The sequence below is a fragment of the Trichosurus vulpecula genome, chromosome 5 (assembly GCF_011100635.1).
Source record: "Trichosurus vulpecula isolate mTriVul1 chromosome 5, mTriVul1.pri, whole genome shotgun sequence".
Classification (NCBI taxonomy): domain Eukaryota; kingdom Metazoa; phylum Chordata; class Mammalia; order Diprotodontia; family Phalangeridae; genus Trichosurus; species Trichosurus vulpecula.
Window position 1 is genome coordinate 60209915 of NC_050577.1, and position 17344 is coordinate 60227258.

Below are 17344 nucleotides of genomic sequence, written 5' to 3' on the forward strand. Positions count from 1 at the left end.
TTAGGCAAAGGCCCTCTGGTCAACTCAAGTCTAAGATCCACCCTCACCAATTACTCAACTGCCATACTCCCTGAACTGCCATAATCTTGACTCAAATATACACCTTTTCCAAATGGAGGAAAGTACTTTATTCCTCACTGTTCCAACAAACATCTCTGAAGGAGGAATATAATTTCCTACTTCCTTTTATAGCATTCCAGATATTTTCCAATGAAAAAATACATAAATTTCATTTAAGTACAAATTTCTTAAGTACAGTTATCCCTTCTACATTATGGAGGTTAGAGGCAGAGCACTCCATGACCTGGAAAATCCACATAAAATTTTTTGGCCCTCCATACCAGAAAAGAAGTCTGAATTATTATGGTATTAAAAGATGAAATATGTTGATGTCATATATTACTATGCATATATTTATGCATTTCTGAGTTCCTAAACTTTTTCTGTGCTGCCTGCTGGCCTTTGAGGGTCATCACTGGCTGCCACAAAACTCCCAAAAAATTCCCATTTAATTTCTTATGCCAACCTGCAGTATATTGAAACTGAGATGAGAAAAGTTGTGATATGGAAAGGATAACTGTACACTGGAAAAGGTACTGAATGTGGAGTCAGAGGACCTGGATTCAAATCCTGAATCTGCTACTTCTTATCTGATCCTGGGTAAGTTCACTTGCCTTCTCCTAGGCCTCAGTTTTCTCACCTGTAAAATGAAAGGGTAAGTAGATGGTCTCTAAGATCTTTTTCCAACTCTAAATCTGTGATTCTATGATCATCACAAAGAATTATAAAATTTGTATATAATTATATATATAATACATTATGTTATATATTATATATAAAATATAATAATTATTATAATAACTCAGAGGAGAGGGAGATCAACATGGGCTAGTTAGGTGGGGCATTACTGAGGAGTTAGTCTATTAGCATTTATTAAGGGCTTATTGTACACCAGGCACTGTGTTAAATATTGGAGATAAAAAGAAAGGCAAAGCGTAACATCAAAATAGTCCTTTCTAGGAGCTCAAAGTCCAATTGGGGAGACAACATGCAGAGAACAAACATCATATGTAGAGGATAAAATGAGGGTAATCTCAGTGGGAACAATGAGAAAGGCTTTTTGATGATAGAATGTTAGCTGAGATCGAAGGAAGCAAGAGAAGCTGGGAGGCAGAGATGAGGAGGGAGAGCATTCCAGGCATGATGGTTAGCCAATGAAAATGTTCTGAGTTATGAGATGGAATATTTTGTGCAAGAAACAACAAGGAGACCAGTGCCGCTGTATCAAAGATTATGTAGAAGGAAGCGAGGTATAAAAAGATTGGAAAAATATATGGGGGTCAGCTTAGGAAGACCTTTAAAAGCCAAATAGACTTTATGTTTTATGCCAGAAGTAAGAAGGAGTCACTGAAAGTTTTTGAATAGAAGGATGATATAGCCAGACTTGTGTATCAAAAAAATCAACTTGGCAGTTGAGTGGAGGACAGATTGAAGTAGGGAGAGAATTGAGACAGGAGACCAACCGGTAAGTAGGCTACAGCAACCTTCCAAGCATGAGCTGATGAGGGTCAAGACCAGGATGGTGGCAATGTCAGAGGAGAGAGGAGAAGTTATAAGGTAAATGTTTTGAAGGTAGAAATAACAACTGGTTAAATATGTTGTATGAGACATAAGGAAAGGTTGAGAAAGAAACCTATGTTTTTAACCTGCATGACTTGGCAAGATAGTGGTACTCTCTCTGTTAACAGGAAATTAGGAAATAGGGAGGCCTTGAAAAGAAAGAAGAGTCCAACCTTAGACTTTTTGAGTTTAAGATGCTTGTAGGACATTCAGTTCAAGATGTCTAATGGGCATTTGGGGTGCAAGACTGGGGTCAGGAGAGAGGTCAGGGCCGGACAAGCAGATGTGAGAGCCATCCACATAAAGATTATGATTGAAACCACAAGGGCTGATGATATTAAATGAAATAGTATGGAGGAGAAAAAAAGGAGGTGGAAATTGAGCTAGACCTACACAATCCTAAAGCATTTTTGCAAGGATTATAATCTCTTTACACATATATAACTCACTTGATGAGAAATTATCAGTTGGCAGCAAACACTTGGGTCTCACGTGTCATATAAGAGGTTTGGTATCAATGTTAGGAAATGGTGTATTTCCTGATTTATTGTTTCTCCCAAACAACTGTAAGCATAAGCTAACCATTTTCTGATCCAGTGTTTAGTTTAAAAATTAGCAATGGAAATTTCTGGGGAAAGGGAGGAAATATTGTGACGCATAAACATGGATCGACTTATCACTCTACTAGTACAGAAGAAGATGCCCTAGATTTAAATATATATATAATACATATATATACACACACACACACATACATACACATATACATATGTATACATATACATATGCATATACATATACATGTATAGATGTATATAATATTTCCAAATTGCAGGTAAAACATGTTAGCATTCATTTTTTTTAATATTCTGAGTTCCAACTTCTCACCCTCCTTCCTGTCTCTCCCCCACCCCTTGAAAAGGAAAGCAATATGATATCAATTATTCATATAAAACTTTCCATATTAGCCATGTTGCAAAAGAAAATACATACACAATCTTCGTTGAGTTTATCAGTACTTTCTCTGGGATTAAATCATATGAGTCCTTTGCAATTGTCTTGGATCATTGTCTAGATTAGAGTAGATACCTCTTTCACAATTAATTATCCTTCCAATATTGCTGTTACTATATACAATGTTCTCTTGGTTCTGCTCCCTTCACTTTGTATCAGTTCATGTGATACTTTACAGGTTTTTCTGAAACCATTCTGCTTGTCATTTCTTATAGCACAACAGTATTCCATCACAATCATACACCACATAGGTTCCCAAAGTGGGTGATACTCCTCCCTGGTTGGGGGCACTAGGATAATCCAGGGGGGGCAGCAGTAGCATTAGGTGCAATTGTGGGGGATCACTGAATAAAAATAAAGGGGTGATGGAAGCATAAGGAAAGAAGAGAAGAAAATTTTGAAAAACCATACATATGTGTTTCATCTGTTGTGTAACAGAGTTAAAGTCATAGTGATTACATCATTCTCCAAATAAACACACAAAATGGTCTTAACAAGCAAGTGTTGGCAAGTGAATGTGTCATGCATTGTTATGAAATCCAGCATGCATTGGCAGGATTATGTGTGTGTAATGACTTATTTACAATATGATACTATGTAGTTTCATGATGCAATACTTAATCAACAAAATGTCAATGCAAGGAAAAAAACCCACAAATTTACAATAAATTATTAAAATTAAGATATCATTTTTTAAAAATAAATTTTATATTTTTTGAAATGATGCATTAAAAAACACTAAAGGGTTAAAGAAAGTAGATTTCCAGGGGGTGGGGGCACTGAGTAATTTTTTTGAAAAGGGGGCAGTAGGCCAAATAAGTTTGGGAACTTCTAATATACCACAACTTGTTCAGACATTCCCCAGTTGATGAGCATCCCCTCAATTTTCAATCCTTTGCCACCACAAAAAGTGCTGCAATAAATATTTTTGTACAAATAGATCTTTTCCTTTTTCTTTGCTCTCTTGGGAATATAGACCTAGCAATGGTATTGCTGGGTCAAAGGGTATGCACAGTTTGATAACCCTTTGGTGTAGTTTCAAGTTGTTCTCCAGAATGGTTAGACCAGTTGACAACTCCACTAACACTGCATTAGTGTGCCAGTTTTTTTCACATCCCTTCCAGCATTTGTCATATTCATCTTCTGTCTTGTTATCCAAACTGATAGACAGGAGATGGTATCTCAGAGTTGTTTTAATTTCATGCCATGGACATTAAATAAGTAGACATATATTTGAATCCCACTTCTGCCACTTACTACCTCTGACTTTGGCAAGTGTGTTAATATCTCTGGACCTCTGTGTCTTTAAAAACTTCAGTTCTGTTCATACTTTTAACTGTTGGAAGAGAAGATGTTTCATTACTCTTGTCTTTAGTCTGTTATTTTAAGTGTGAATCCAATTCTGAGGTTGGCACAGGGTAATAAATGTAAAATGCAGGTGTGGGACTATTTGTCCTCTAAGGTCCTTTCCAACTTTAAATCTATGATCTGATGAACTATAAAATAGGGAATACTATCTCACTACATAATTGCCAGAGAAACATAGGAAGAAATGAGCAGCTCAGCCTAACAACAGGTTAGTTCCACTTAAAAAAACATTTTTATCCACCCATAAAACTCTATATTATTTTTAAAGTTTGCTTACATATAAAATAGTTAATGGCTGCAGCCCAATTTATTTTTGTGACTGCTCTGTTACTGTAAGTCTCCCAATGCTGATCAAGGTCAGATTCCAAAAACTATTTAGCCTTTCTTAACGATCACCTCAAGTCCCCTGGAGAAGGCTTCCAGGAACTGGGTTTTCTCATAGTGCAATTTAATTCCAGCTTGGATATGGAAGACTATCTTGGCATTGGACTCTAAAGCAAAGCCATGTTCAGTACTGGTACATTTAAATAAAGAGTCTGATGGGGGAAATGTATTATGTTATGATGACCGCATACCTTCTGATTCATTTGCAAAGGATGCTTCCCTTATGATGCTATTACAGTCATTCTTTTTTTTTTCCAAGTTAGTATCCCCCTCCTCCAAGGGAAAGGTCACAATCAATCCCTTACCCAGAGGGAAAGTCGATGTCTGTGGTTTATTTGGAGTTATAAACAACTCATCTACAGAAAATAGGCAACTTAAAGATGATGGTTAAAGAAGAATCTACTTTTCTTCTGCTCTTTCCTATGGGTCCAGCCAAGGGAGGACCCACAATCAGGTGGAGTTCCTGCCGTAGCTGCCGCTCATTGGATTTCCTCACAGGCTCACAAGAGCAATTTGTGACTGGGTTAGGTTGGCAAGGTAAGTCATCGTCAACAGGTCGTTGTTGTTCAGCATGGTCTTGAAGTCCTCAGGGGCAATCTTGGGAACTTGGTTAACCAGGCCCATCAGGAAGCAGCCCACACACGGTGTTGTCAGCCGACACCTTTCCAGACAGCACATCCTCGGCATACTGCAGCACTGTGCTTAGAGCATCCTGTATCTGGGCCGATGCCCTACCAACTTGCTGCAGATCGCTTGAAAGGCTAATCACACGGTTGGGACTGAAACATGTCTTCATGATGAGGTCAATTCCAATTCGCTCAGTATCATAGTAGACATATTTCACTGTCAGCGAGTGAACATCACTCCCATCGTTTTTCCAGGAACACCCATGGAAGCACTAACATAGGCTTTTCGTCCATTCTGGAAGCTGGTGTCCACAGGGAGGTGAATGGGGCTATGGGCCTCCCACCTGTTAAGTACTCATGAATCAGCACTGAGTGTTCTGTGATGTCATGGCCTGCAGCATACCAGCTCAGAATAAGCTCACCTGGAGAGCCTTTCTTGTGTAATTCATACATATTCTTAGCAAATTCCAAGTCCACAGCAACCTCATCCTCAGACTCATTATGTGGCACTGAAAAACAGTTGGTGACTTCTACTGAGTGTTTGTCAATTGTTGCAAGCAGAGCGCGGATGAAGCGGCCCGCGCTCTCGTTGCTGTCCACGGTGGCGGCGAGGATGGCCGGCTGCAGCCAGACCACGCGGCCGCCCGGGGAACGGCCCGGGGGAGCCCAGGCCGGAGCCGGCGCCGGTGTCAGGGCAGCCGGCGGAGGCGCCGACGCCGGGGCCTGGCCCTGTGGTGGGGCCAAGGCAGGAGCTGGGCAGAGGCTGGGGCAGGATCCGGGGCAGATGCCGGGGTTGGGGTCGGGGTCTGGGAAGAACCCGAGGCGGCCGTCGCAGCTGCCATGTTGCCGAAGCGCAAAAGCTATTACAGTCATTCTTACAAGGTCTTTTTAACACCATGAAACATTTTGACATGTTTGACCGTGTCACTTAATTTTAGCTTTACTTATATCAGCAAATGTGAAAGGTGACCACTGAATTAAATCAGCATAGATATCAAAGTCACTTAGTCTCAAAACCTTTCCTCCCGCTGACTGTGCTCTTGGAAACCTTCAATGCTCACTTTCCCAGATCATTCTAGCTATTTTTCTCTTTATCTATAATGAAACCAGTTATTTTTCTTCTATTTGAAAAGGCAGCTAGGAGACATGGAGGAGAGAGCGATGGCCCTTGAGTCAATAAGACTTTAGTACAAATCTAACATTATACACTTAACAGCTGTGGGCCGAAAGATTCCCAGCTTAACCCCTGTCTCTCTTGGTTTCCTAGTCTGTAAAGTCAGGGTAATGATAGTATCTACCTCCCAGGGTTGTTGAAGATAAAATGAGACATTTGCAAAGCACTTTATAAATCTTAAAGTCCTATATAAATGCTATTTATCATTATAATTATAACATTACTATTATACGAATTATTACTTAATTTGGTGCTCAAGTATACTATTTAATTAATATTTCTCTGATTATTTAGGTCTGTCTTTATTTCTCTAACCAATGTTTTGTGGTTCCTTTAGTTTTATATTCATATTGTTCTTGTGTGCATCTTAGTGGGTACACTCCCAAATGTTTCATACGTATACTTCAGCTATTTTAAATAAAATTTCTCTTTTTGTCTCTTCCTCCTTAGTTTTATTGGAATCCTGCAGAAAGGCTGGTAATTAATGTGGATTTATTTTATAGTCTGTGATTTCTCTGAAGCTATTTTCTGGACTTTTGTCTATCGTTACACCCTATTCTGCATTGTTATTGGTTATTGGTTATTGTGTGTCAGTCTTATCACACCCAACCGGATTACAAACTCCATCAAGATGGGGATTATGCCATCTACATTTTTCACAATTCCATGTCGCTTTGCTAGGAACATAGTAGGCATTCACAGTTGTTGAGCTGAACTGAATTCAAGTCAGCATTGTGAAGAGAAGCAGATTTGAACATGAAGCATGAAGAATAAGATTCCATTTTCACTTTACTTTGCCAATATAAGGTAGCCTTAGCCATGATGGATTACTGATGACAATGCTTCACTCCTTCACAAAGACCTGACATTTTGCTTCCAAAAGACATGTCTTCTACTTCAATACTTCAAACACCTGTGGATTTGTCAGGAGGACACCAAGAACTGACCAGAACTCTTCTATACCTTAGAAAATTTTCTTTATGAGTTGCTTAAAAAAAAAAATAAATAAAAATTTATTTATTTAAATTTTAATTAATTAAATTTATTAATATTATTTATTAAATAAATAAAATTTAAAAAAATAAGTCACCAAATCACACTCCTTATGGTTGTGAGCCTCTCTAAACTGAAATGTCTTGGTTGCTAAATGGCAGAAAAACATCCAACAGCAAAGACTATCCTCCAAGTCCTTGCTCACTTGGCAAGATTTAAGGCATATACCAGACTGGATAATCATCAAGGATCCAGGGTCATCTCTACAATAGTGAGATATCAGAGGAGAACTTGAGTGCAAGTTCCATGAGGGCCAGAGACATAAACTGAAACAAAATGCGCTTGAGAGAAAGCAACACAAACAAATACTGAGATGGAATAATAGAAACAAATGATGAGTCCAAATTTGCAAACGTCCTTTGTAGCAATGTTAGACAAATGTTTTAAAGTATAGGCAAAGGCTATTGGTGTATGTTTTGGGGAAAGAAATATTTAGGGGAATTGGAATTAGAATAGTGATGTAAGACATGAAGCTAGGATCCTTTGATCACAGACTATTGCCAGAACTACTGCTTTTGAGCTTTTAAAGACTATTCATCCAGAAACAGGACCTAAAACCACCTGAGAGTTTTCATGCTTTGATTCTTGGCCTACCTCTTAGGGCAAATAATAAAATACTAAACAAGCAAGCAAACAATGGCTGTTTTCACAACAAACACAGATAATCACATATGCAATTAGGCTTTGGAATAGATTGATATAGTGAATGGATGGGACACAGAAACTAAACAGATCAGCAATTTGTCTAGATTAGCAGTTATCAGACTGTTTAGGCTCTGGATCCTCTGAAATTCTGAAAAATGATTAAGGACACCTTTTTTTTTTAAATTTAAATTTATTTATTTAACATATTTGGTTTTCAGCATTGATTTTCACAACAGTTTGAATTACAAATTTTCTCCCCATTTCTACCCTCCCCCCCACTCCAAGATGGCTTATATTCTGGTTGCCCTGTTCCCCAGTCAGCCCTCCCCTCTATCACCCCCCTCCCCTCTCATCCCCTTTTCCCTTCCTTTCTTGTAGGGCAAGATAAATTTCTACGCTCCATTGCCTGTGTATCTTATTTTTTAGTTGCATGCATAAAACTTTTTTTGTTTTTGAACATCTGATTTTAAAACTTTGAGTTCCAAATTCTCTCCCCTCTTCCCTTCCCACCCACCCTCCCTAAGAAGTCGAGCAATTCAACCTAGGCCACACATGTATCATTATGTATAACCCTTCCACAATACTCATGTTGTGAAAGGCTAACTACATTTTGCTCCTTCCCAACCCATCCCGCTTTATTGAATTTTCTCCCTTGACCCTGTCCCCTTTCCAAAGTGTTTGTTTTGATTACCTCCACCCCCATCTGCCCTCCCCTCCATCATTCCCCCCCTTTTATTTTTTTTTATCTTCCTCCCTCTTCTTTCCTGTGGGGTAAGATATCCAACTGAGTATGTATGGTATTCCCCCTCAGGCCAAGTCTGATGAGAGCAAGGTTCACTCATTCCCCCTTCACCTGCCCTCTCCCCTCCTCCCACAGAACTGCTTCCTCTTGCCACCTTTATGCGAGATAATCCATCCCATTCTATCTCTCCCTGTCTCCCTCTCTCAGTATGTTACTCTCTCATCCCTTAATTTCATTTTTTTTCTTTTAGATATCTTCCCTTCATCTTCAACTCACCCTGTGTCTGCTCTCTCTCTTTTACATATATATATATATATATATATATACACACATATATAAAAACACACACATATATATACACATACATACACATACATACATATACACATAGATATATACATACATACACATTCACTTATATATATATATATATATACATAAACATATATATATACATGCATATTCCCTTCAACTACCCTAATACTGAGGTCTCATGAATCATACACATCATCTTTCCATGTAGGAATGTAAACAAAACAGTTCAACTTTAGTAAGTCCCTTGCAATTTCCGTTTCTTGATTACCTTTTCATGCTTCTCTTGATTCTTGTGTTTGAAAGTCAAATTTTCTATTCAGTTCTGGTCTTTTCACTGAGAAAGCTTGAAAGTCCTCTATTTTATTGAAAATCCATATTTTGCCTTGGAACATGATACTCAGTTTTGCTGGGTAGGTGATTCTAGGTTTTAATCCTAGCTCCATTGACCTCCGGAATATCGCATTCCAAGCCCTTCGATCTCTTAATGTAGAAGCTGCCAGATCTTGGGTTATTCTGATTGGGTTTCCACAATACTCAAATTGTTTCTTTCTGGCTGCTTGCAGTATTTTCTCCTTGATCTGGGAGCTCTGGAATTTGGCAACAATATTCCTAGGAGATTTCTTTTTGGGATCTATTTGAGGAGGCGATCGATGGATTCTTTCAATTTCTATTTTGCCCTGTGGCTCTAGCATATCAGGGCAGTTCTCCTTGATCATTTCTTGAAAGATGGTATCTAGGCTCTTTTTTTGATCATGGCTTTCAGATAGTCCAATAATTTTTAAATGATCTCTCCTGGATCTATTTTCCATCTATTTTCTATTTTCCAGGTCAGTGGTTTTTCCAAGGAGATATTTCACATTGTCTTCCATTTTTTCATTCCTTTGGTTCTGTTTTATAATATCCTGATTTCTCATAAAGTCACTAGCTTCCACTTGCTCCACTCTAATTTTTAAAGTGGTATTTTCTTCAGTGGTCTTTTGGACCTCCTTTTCCATTTGGCTAATTCTGCCTTTCAAGGCATTCTTCTCCTCATTGGCTTTTTGGAGCTCTTTTGCCATTTGAGTTAGTCTGTTTTTTAAGGTGTTGTTTTCTTCAGTGTATTTTTCAGTATTTTTTTGGGTCTCCTTTAGCAAGTCATTGACTTTTTTTTCATGGTTTTCTCACATCCTTCTCATTTCTCTTCCCAATTTTTCCTCTACTTCTCTAACTTGCTTTTCCAAATCCTTTTTGAGTTCTTCTATGGCCTGGGGCCAGTTCATGTTTTTCTTGGAGGCTTTTGTTGTAGGCTCTATGACTTTGTTGTCTTCTTTAGGCTGTACGTTTTGGTCTTCTTTGTCACCAAAGAAAGAATCCAAAGTCTGAGACTGAATCTGGGCGCGTTTTCGCTGCCTGGCCATATTCCCAACCAACTGACTTGACCCTTGAGTTTTTCAGTGGGGTATGACTGCTTGTAGACTAACGAGTTCTATGTTCCACGTTTGGGGGGGGAGGTGCCAGCTCTGTCACACCAGCACTACTCCTTCCCCAAGAACCCCCAGTCCAGACTGGGCTTAGATCTTCAGCAGGCTGTGCACTCCTGCTCTGATCTGCCACTTAATTCCTCCCACCAGGTGGGCCTGGAGCCGGAAGTAACAACAGCTGTAGCTGTCCCACCTCCGCTGCCCCTGGGGCTGGAAGCGAACTCCTTCCACTCCCGCAGCTTTTCCCACTAACCTTCTCCACAGTCTTTGGTGTTTGTGGGTCAAGGGGTCTGGTAACTGCCACAGCTCACATATTCAGGGCGCTAGGGCCCCGTCCGCTCGGCTTCTGGTCTGGATGGTCCACGCTGCTCAGGCTGGGCTCTCCTCCACTCCGTTCCCAGCTCCCAGCCCCCAATTCCCAGCTCCATGTGGAATAGACCTCACCCAGAGACCATCCAGGCTGTCCTGGGCTGGAGCCCTGCTTCCCTCTGCTGTTCTGTGGGTTCTGCCGTTCTAGAATTGGTTCAGCGCCATTTTTTATAGGTTTTTGGAGGGACTCGGGTACGGAGCTCGCTCTAGTCCCTGCTTACCAGCCGCCATCTTGGCTCCACCAAGGACACCTTCTTAAACAGCTTTTGTTTATGTGGGATATATCTATTGATATTTGTAATGTTAGAAATCAAAGTGTATTAGTGTTATTATGAAAATAGTTTTGACCTCATATAGCTCCCAGCAGCAAGATGGCACAGTAGATAGAGCACTGGGCCTGGAGTCAGGAAGACCTGAGTTCAGATTTGGCCTCAGACACTTTCTAGCTGTGTGACACTTGGCAAGTCACTAAACCCCATTTGCCTCAGTTTCATCATCTGTAAAATGAGCTAGAAAAGGAAATGGCAAACCACTCCAGTATTTTTGCCAAGAAAACTTTAAATAGGGTCACAAAGTCTCAAACACCACTGAAATAACTGAACAATAACAATAACAAAAGCCCCAGGGACCACACCTTCAGAAGCTCTGGTCCAGATGACCGATTTGGTCAGTTAAGGCAAATGGGGGTAGGAGGGTCTGAATGAACTCAGCTATTTATTTGGTAACAGCTGAGGGTGAAGTTCATTTATTTCCCCAACACTAGAAAGAGAGGAATTTAGAAATACCTCAAGGGGCAGAGATTCATCAATTGATTCAGTGCATTTTTTATCTGCAAGGCAAGGAAAATAGAGACAGTAGGTTAAAAAATATATTTCAAAGTAAAACTATAATTTTTCGCATCAACAGTCTTCCTAATGCTAGGAAGATGTGTACTAATGGGCCCAAAGAAGAACTGGTAACTTTTACATTGGTATGGGGAGAGGGAATGTTGAGGATTTGTGGCTAAGAGCTAAGGATGGTTTAAGCCAGAGGTGGCCTTGGCTGAATGCCGTCCATGATATTCCTGAGTGCATCCTGAATTAGATTAAAATGTAATTATGAAATAGTTAACAAAATTAAAAAATAAAATAGAACACAGATGTTAATATATGGCTAATATATGGTCAATGTGTAGCCTGCAGGTATTCTTACCTAAGGGTTACTGCCCCATTGTCCCATGAAGTTCCTATTTGACTTTTAATACCACTGGTTTAAGTCTTTCCTGGGGCTGGGGGAGGGTACAAAAGCAGGCAGCTGATTGGATTTGCTTTTGGCCATAGTCTGCAGATATCTGCTCTAGGGTCTTGGAACTGTCACAATTCATGTTATTCCCATGAATACAGAGCCTCTACCACTGAAGTCAACTACCCCATCAAAGGCAGTAAGAGATTAGGTCAATACTTGGGAATTTGTTATTTCATCAGATGGATGTGGAGCTCTCTACACCAACATCTCTTAGCTATTCTATGTCTTAGCAGTAGGCCTTCACCAACTTGATAGGTATTGATCTTCTCTGACCCTAGCTAGGCTAGTCCTCCTTTAACAACTGTATAGTTCATTACTATGTTTGAACTCAAAACCTTTCTAGCCTGGCAGGACTTTCTGAACTCTTGCTCTGCTGACCCAGGGTAACCACCATGCCAACATGAGATAAGTCATGCCTTGCTTTTTCATTTGTACAGTACAATAGCACAGTATAGTTCTTGGCACATAGTAAGGGCTTAATGTTTTTTCCATTCATTGGTTCTTTCAATAGGCATCTGAGAAGGGCCTTAGAAGAAATGTCACCAAAGGAAGGGAAGCCATCATACCAAGTAGCTACAGGGAACCTATAATTTCAGTTATCTTCCAACAGTAGTCTAATTGAGGCATTGTGCTGGTAGGAGCTCCTTGGGTATGCTGGAATTTCAGTTCTTTCTTTTTGTGGAAGTTATCACAAGCACATTCGTTCTTCTCCCAAATACGTTCTCATATCCCATAATGGGAAATGTATGGGAAGGAATAATTCAGAAGATACAGTGCTCACTGGATCAAGGTGGACAATTCAGTTTCATTCACTTTTTAATCCTGAAGAAATGTGTCCTTCTATTAAATTTTAAGCCTTTTCTGTTGAAATGGTAAGAAGAACCACCCGCACGGATTTATAGGTCATTTATTGAGTTTTCATAGATGATATATTTATTCCCATGAGCAAGATTAAGAGTGTAGGTGACATTTTCTGTTGGTCTAGAGGCTGCATTGTTCTCGTAGAAGAACAGCTACAAGCACAAGGCATTATATCATTTTGGCTCCATCCTCAGCTGCTAATCAACAAGCTGAAATTGGTTTCACCAGCCTGAAATTGTTTGGATTTTGCATTCCTCTCTTGAAGTATCTATTAGCAATTTTATTGAAAGTAGGATCCAGTCAACATCAACATACAGCAAATCCTTGATTTGCATCTTATTTTCCTCTTCCTGAAAATGCTTTATAAATTAATTTTATTTTTTCAAATAACAAGCATTTATTTTCTCTCTCTCCCACCCTCCCCCTCCCCCAGAAAATTGTACACATAGTCAGGCAAAACAAATTTGCATGCTGACTGCATCCAAAAATATGCTATTTAGTCTATAACCTCTGCAAGGAAGTTGGTAGCACTCTTCATCATCAGTCCTCTAGAATCATGTTTGGCATGAAAACAGTTTGGGTTTTTTCCTATTATTCAGTGCAAGAGGCAGCATGTTTAATTGCCAGAGCTCCCAGGGTCATAGATTATGAGCTGGAAGGATCCTGAGAGGCCACTAAGTTCACTCCTTTGGAAACTGAGGCACAGGGAGATTAAGTGACTTGCCTAGGGCCATGAAGGTAGCAATTGTATGATGCCAAATTAGAAGTCCAGACTCTGATATAGACTGGCTTGCAATTCTGGGTAAGTCACTTAAGCTTTCAGTGTCCACTAACATCTCTCCAAAACTTTGGCTTGCAGAGAATGTATGGTATGTATTAGCAGAAGACTTTCCTCACTGAGAGCTCCCTAAACTGAAAAAAAATGGATCCAGTAAAAAAAATTAAATCCACCCATAAATATTTTATTGACCTCTGTTTTGATCGCTGCTTTCTAAAAATAAATAATTTGTTTTCCTTTTTTGCTTCTCTGCAGCACAGTGGAAGACATGGAGCAGATGAGCAAATACCTTCAGAGTTCGTCTTACAAAAACATACTCTTCAGGATACACACTGGTACTGCAAAGTATAAAAGGAAACATTCAAATGAAACACCACTAGTGGTATCGAATGAGATGGATGGAGTTGGAGATGTCTCCCACTGCTGCAATGAAATACCACATAGGTGTTTCAACAATCTGGCTAGCAGCTGCTGTGGGGGTGTAAAAAAACAACAACCAGCTCACAGAACGCCGCAAGCTCAGGTCCTTTTGATCTGCTTTACTGAGGAAAGCAACGTTAAGGAGTTAACAATCTTACTTTAATCCAGCATATAAATATCATTCACTTAGTTCAGGAGAAAAAGCCAGCACCCTGAACTTCAGAGCAAATACAAACAAATTACAAACATACATTTATAAAAAGACTAAATACAAGTTGTGGTTACCAAAATCTGAGTTTGGCTAGGAGCTCAACAACGGCTGGCTCAGAGTCATGCGTCACCACTGCTGCAGCTCAGAGCTCCGGAAAAAAAAAGCCAGCCCCTGTTTTTATATGTCTTGTTCAGGGTCAAAGGTGAGTCACACATGTAACTCACCCAGGTGACCTAAAATCATCACAAAAATGCAACTTAAACCCACATGGTCTAAAAGCCTCTGATATCACAAACATGTCACTCAAACCCACGTAAACTAGGCTTTCCCTTGAGGCAAGGAGGCCATCAAAGACTCCTAATTTAATCAAGGAAACAAAGGCCAAACTCTTCAAGGACACTTGTTTGAATAAGTGCTAAGAATCAATCTTGATTCCCAATACAATAGACTATGTAGTGTTTTGTCATTTTCCACTATCAGTCAACAAGCATTTCTTAAACACCTACTATGTGGTAGGGAGTGTGCTAAGTGCTAGAGATTCAGAGAGAGGCAAAAGTTAGTCCCTGCTTTCAAGGAGCACAACATGCAAATGATGGGGGAGACAAGAGGCAAACAATCATGTACCAACAAGATACATGCAGGATAAATCAAAGCAAATCAAGAGAGGGAAGGCCTCAGCATACCTGGAAATGATGCATAATATTATCTGAGCAGGGTTTGCTTTGCGAAAAATATGCTACTTTGCTAAGCAAAACCCCAAAATATAACCTTCAACTTTCTTCTTTCCACATACAATTAGGAAAAATAGTTCTCTTCCAACTTGATTTAAATGATGATGTTTGTTATTTTATGCACACTTCAAATTTAATCATATACCTTAAGTAATGGCTGTTTGCTCAGATGATCTCTTTGAACAAAAGCTACCACACTTTGGAAGTCCATATTCTGTTTGAGGCAAAGTAGCTAGGTGGCCTGTGGATAAAGGGTAGGGCCTGGAGTCAGGAAGACATCTCCCTGAATTCAAATCTGGTCTCAGACACTAACTAGCTGTGTGACCCAGGGCAAGTCACTTAACTAAATTTGCCTCAGTTTCATCATCTGTAAAATGAGCTGGAGAAGGAAATGGCAAACCACTCCAATATCTTTGCCAAGAAAATCCCAGATGGGTCACAAAGGGTTGGACACTACTGAAAAAATACTGAATGAGCACAGCATTCTATTTGATAGTTTATTTGCTTTTCCCCCCTATCCCACATGCCAACCAATAATAAATATTTGAATTGCAATCTTTTGAAAGCACTCATCCATTCCAGTTCTAATTTGAGTTTGGGGATTCAAAAACATATTTTACTGAAGGAATTAGACTCTTAAATATTTGCTCCTATTTGCCTTGCCTCATAAGTAAGCTATAAAGAGATTTTGCTTTCTCATTGAAATCCACACACTTCTGCAAGTCTTCACTGTAAACAGCAAACCTGAGGAGAAAAAAAAATATGCTAAGTAACCTAACAACTGCCAGATTTCCCTCTGTATTCTTTGCCTAAACTCTGGTCCTAGGAGAAGAGCCATTCAGTCCCAGGAAAAGAGGGGTAAAAGAAAGAGGAATTCTCTGCTACAATGCAAAAGAGTTAATGATGAATAAAGTATTATTCAGCAACATAGTCGAACTATTGGACATGCTCCTTAGAGTAATTATTACAGTAAGAATGAGACGATAATGAAGGCTGGTGTTCTGTTTCATGGCAAAGCAGTGATGCTTCAGGGAGTAGGAGGGACATGTATATCATGTCAACTCCAATTTTTTCTTGCTCATGAAAGGGATCTTGAAAATGAATAAAATATTATACATATACACAAACATATGTATATATATATATACACATATATATAGTATAAACTGTATACCTATGGCTTTTAAAACTTTCAAATAGATAAGATAGGTTTGGGTGACCAAACTTGTGATTTCATTGGTTTAGAAAACTTGCAAGTGTAGAAATTCCCTCCATAAATGCAGAGCTTGGCACTTCCTTTGCAATTTATAGGCTTAGAAAGCTACCTAGATGAGGAAGAGGTTAAATGACTTGCCCCAGTTACATAGAAAATATTAGAGGCACATATATAACCTATTCTGACTAGGTGCAAGGGCTTAGAGTCAGGAAGAACTTGGTTCAAATCCCATCTCAGACCATAGCTGGGTGACCCTTGAGTTGCCTGAAGACCCTTAAACTTCCTATGACCTAGTTTCTTCAAATGTTAAATGAGAGGGATGTACCCAATGTTCTCTAAGGTCTTTTCCAGTTCTAAATCTGTAACTCTATGCCAGTGAACAGAAATCGGAAAATTCTCCCCATCTCTTCCTCTTTCATATACCCTATTTGCAATGTGTTCATGCTCAATGAAGCAAATCGTATGCCTCTCCGTTGTCCTTTGGGTGATTCAGCTGAGTGCAATATAAAGTAATTTCTTAGTCTAGAATCCTCTTCACCTTTATGCCAGCAGAGACTTCACCTCACCTCTGGCCAGCAGTCTCTTCCAGGTAGCATCTGGTACAATAAGAACATTGGAGCTTCTTGTTATTTTCTAGAGTTCTAGGCCCAGAACTACTGCTAACCAGCCATGTGATTCTTGGCTAAGTCAATTCTACTCTTGGCATCTATTTTCCTATTTGTCAAATTAACTACTTTCTCAGGTTCCTTCTACCTCTAACATTCTCAGATCCCTCTTCCCTATACATGGTACCCAATCCTCTCCCATACATATTTTTTAAAATCCTTAAATTAAAAGATCCCCCCCCTTTTGTATCTTATTTTGTTCTCCTCTGCTCAGAGTTATAACCCTCCTATGTATAAGCATCACAAACTATACCCCAGGGCAAGTGATTTGGAAACTATTTTTAGTTGAGGGAGGAAGGATGGGGAGCTGACAATACCTAGTAGAGGGAAACAAAGACCCCTCAATATCACAGGGTTCTGGCTGGAGAGGCCATGGTCCCCTATCCCCACCGCAAAATAAAGACACGA

At 39.5% G+C, this 17344-nt stretch overlaps 1 pseudogene; it reads right to left on the reverse strand.

The window, feature by feature from the left end:
• Window positions 1–4878: 4878 nt before the first annotated feature.
• LOC118852321 lies at window positions 4879–5854 on the reverse strand (annotated as a pseudogene).
• Between the last annotated feature and the right edge of the window lie 11490 nt (window positions 5855–17344).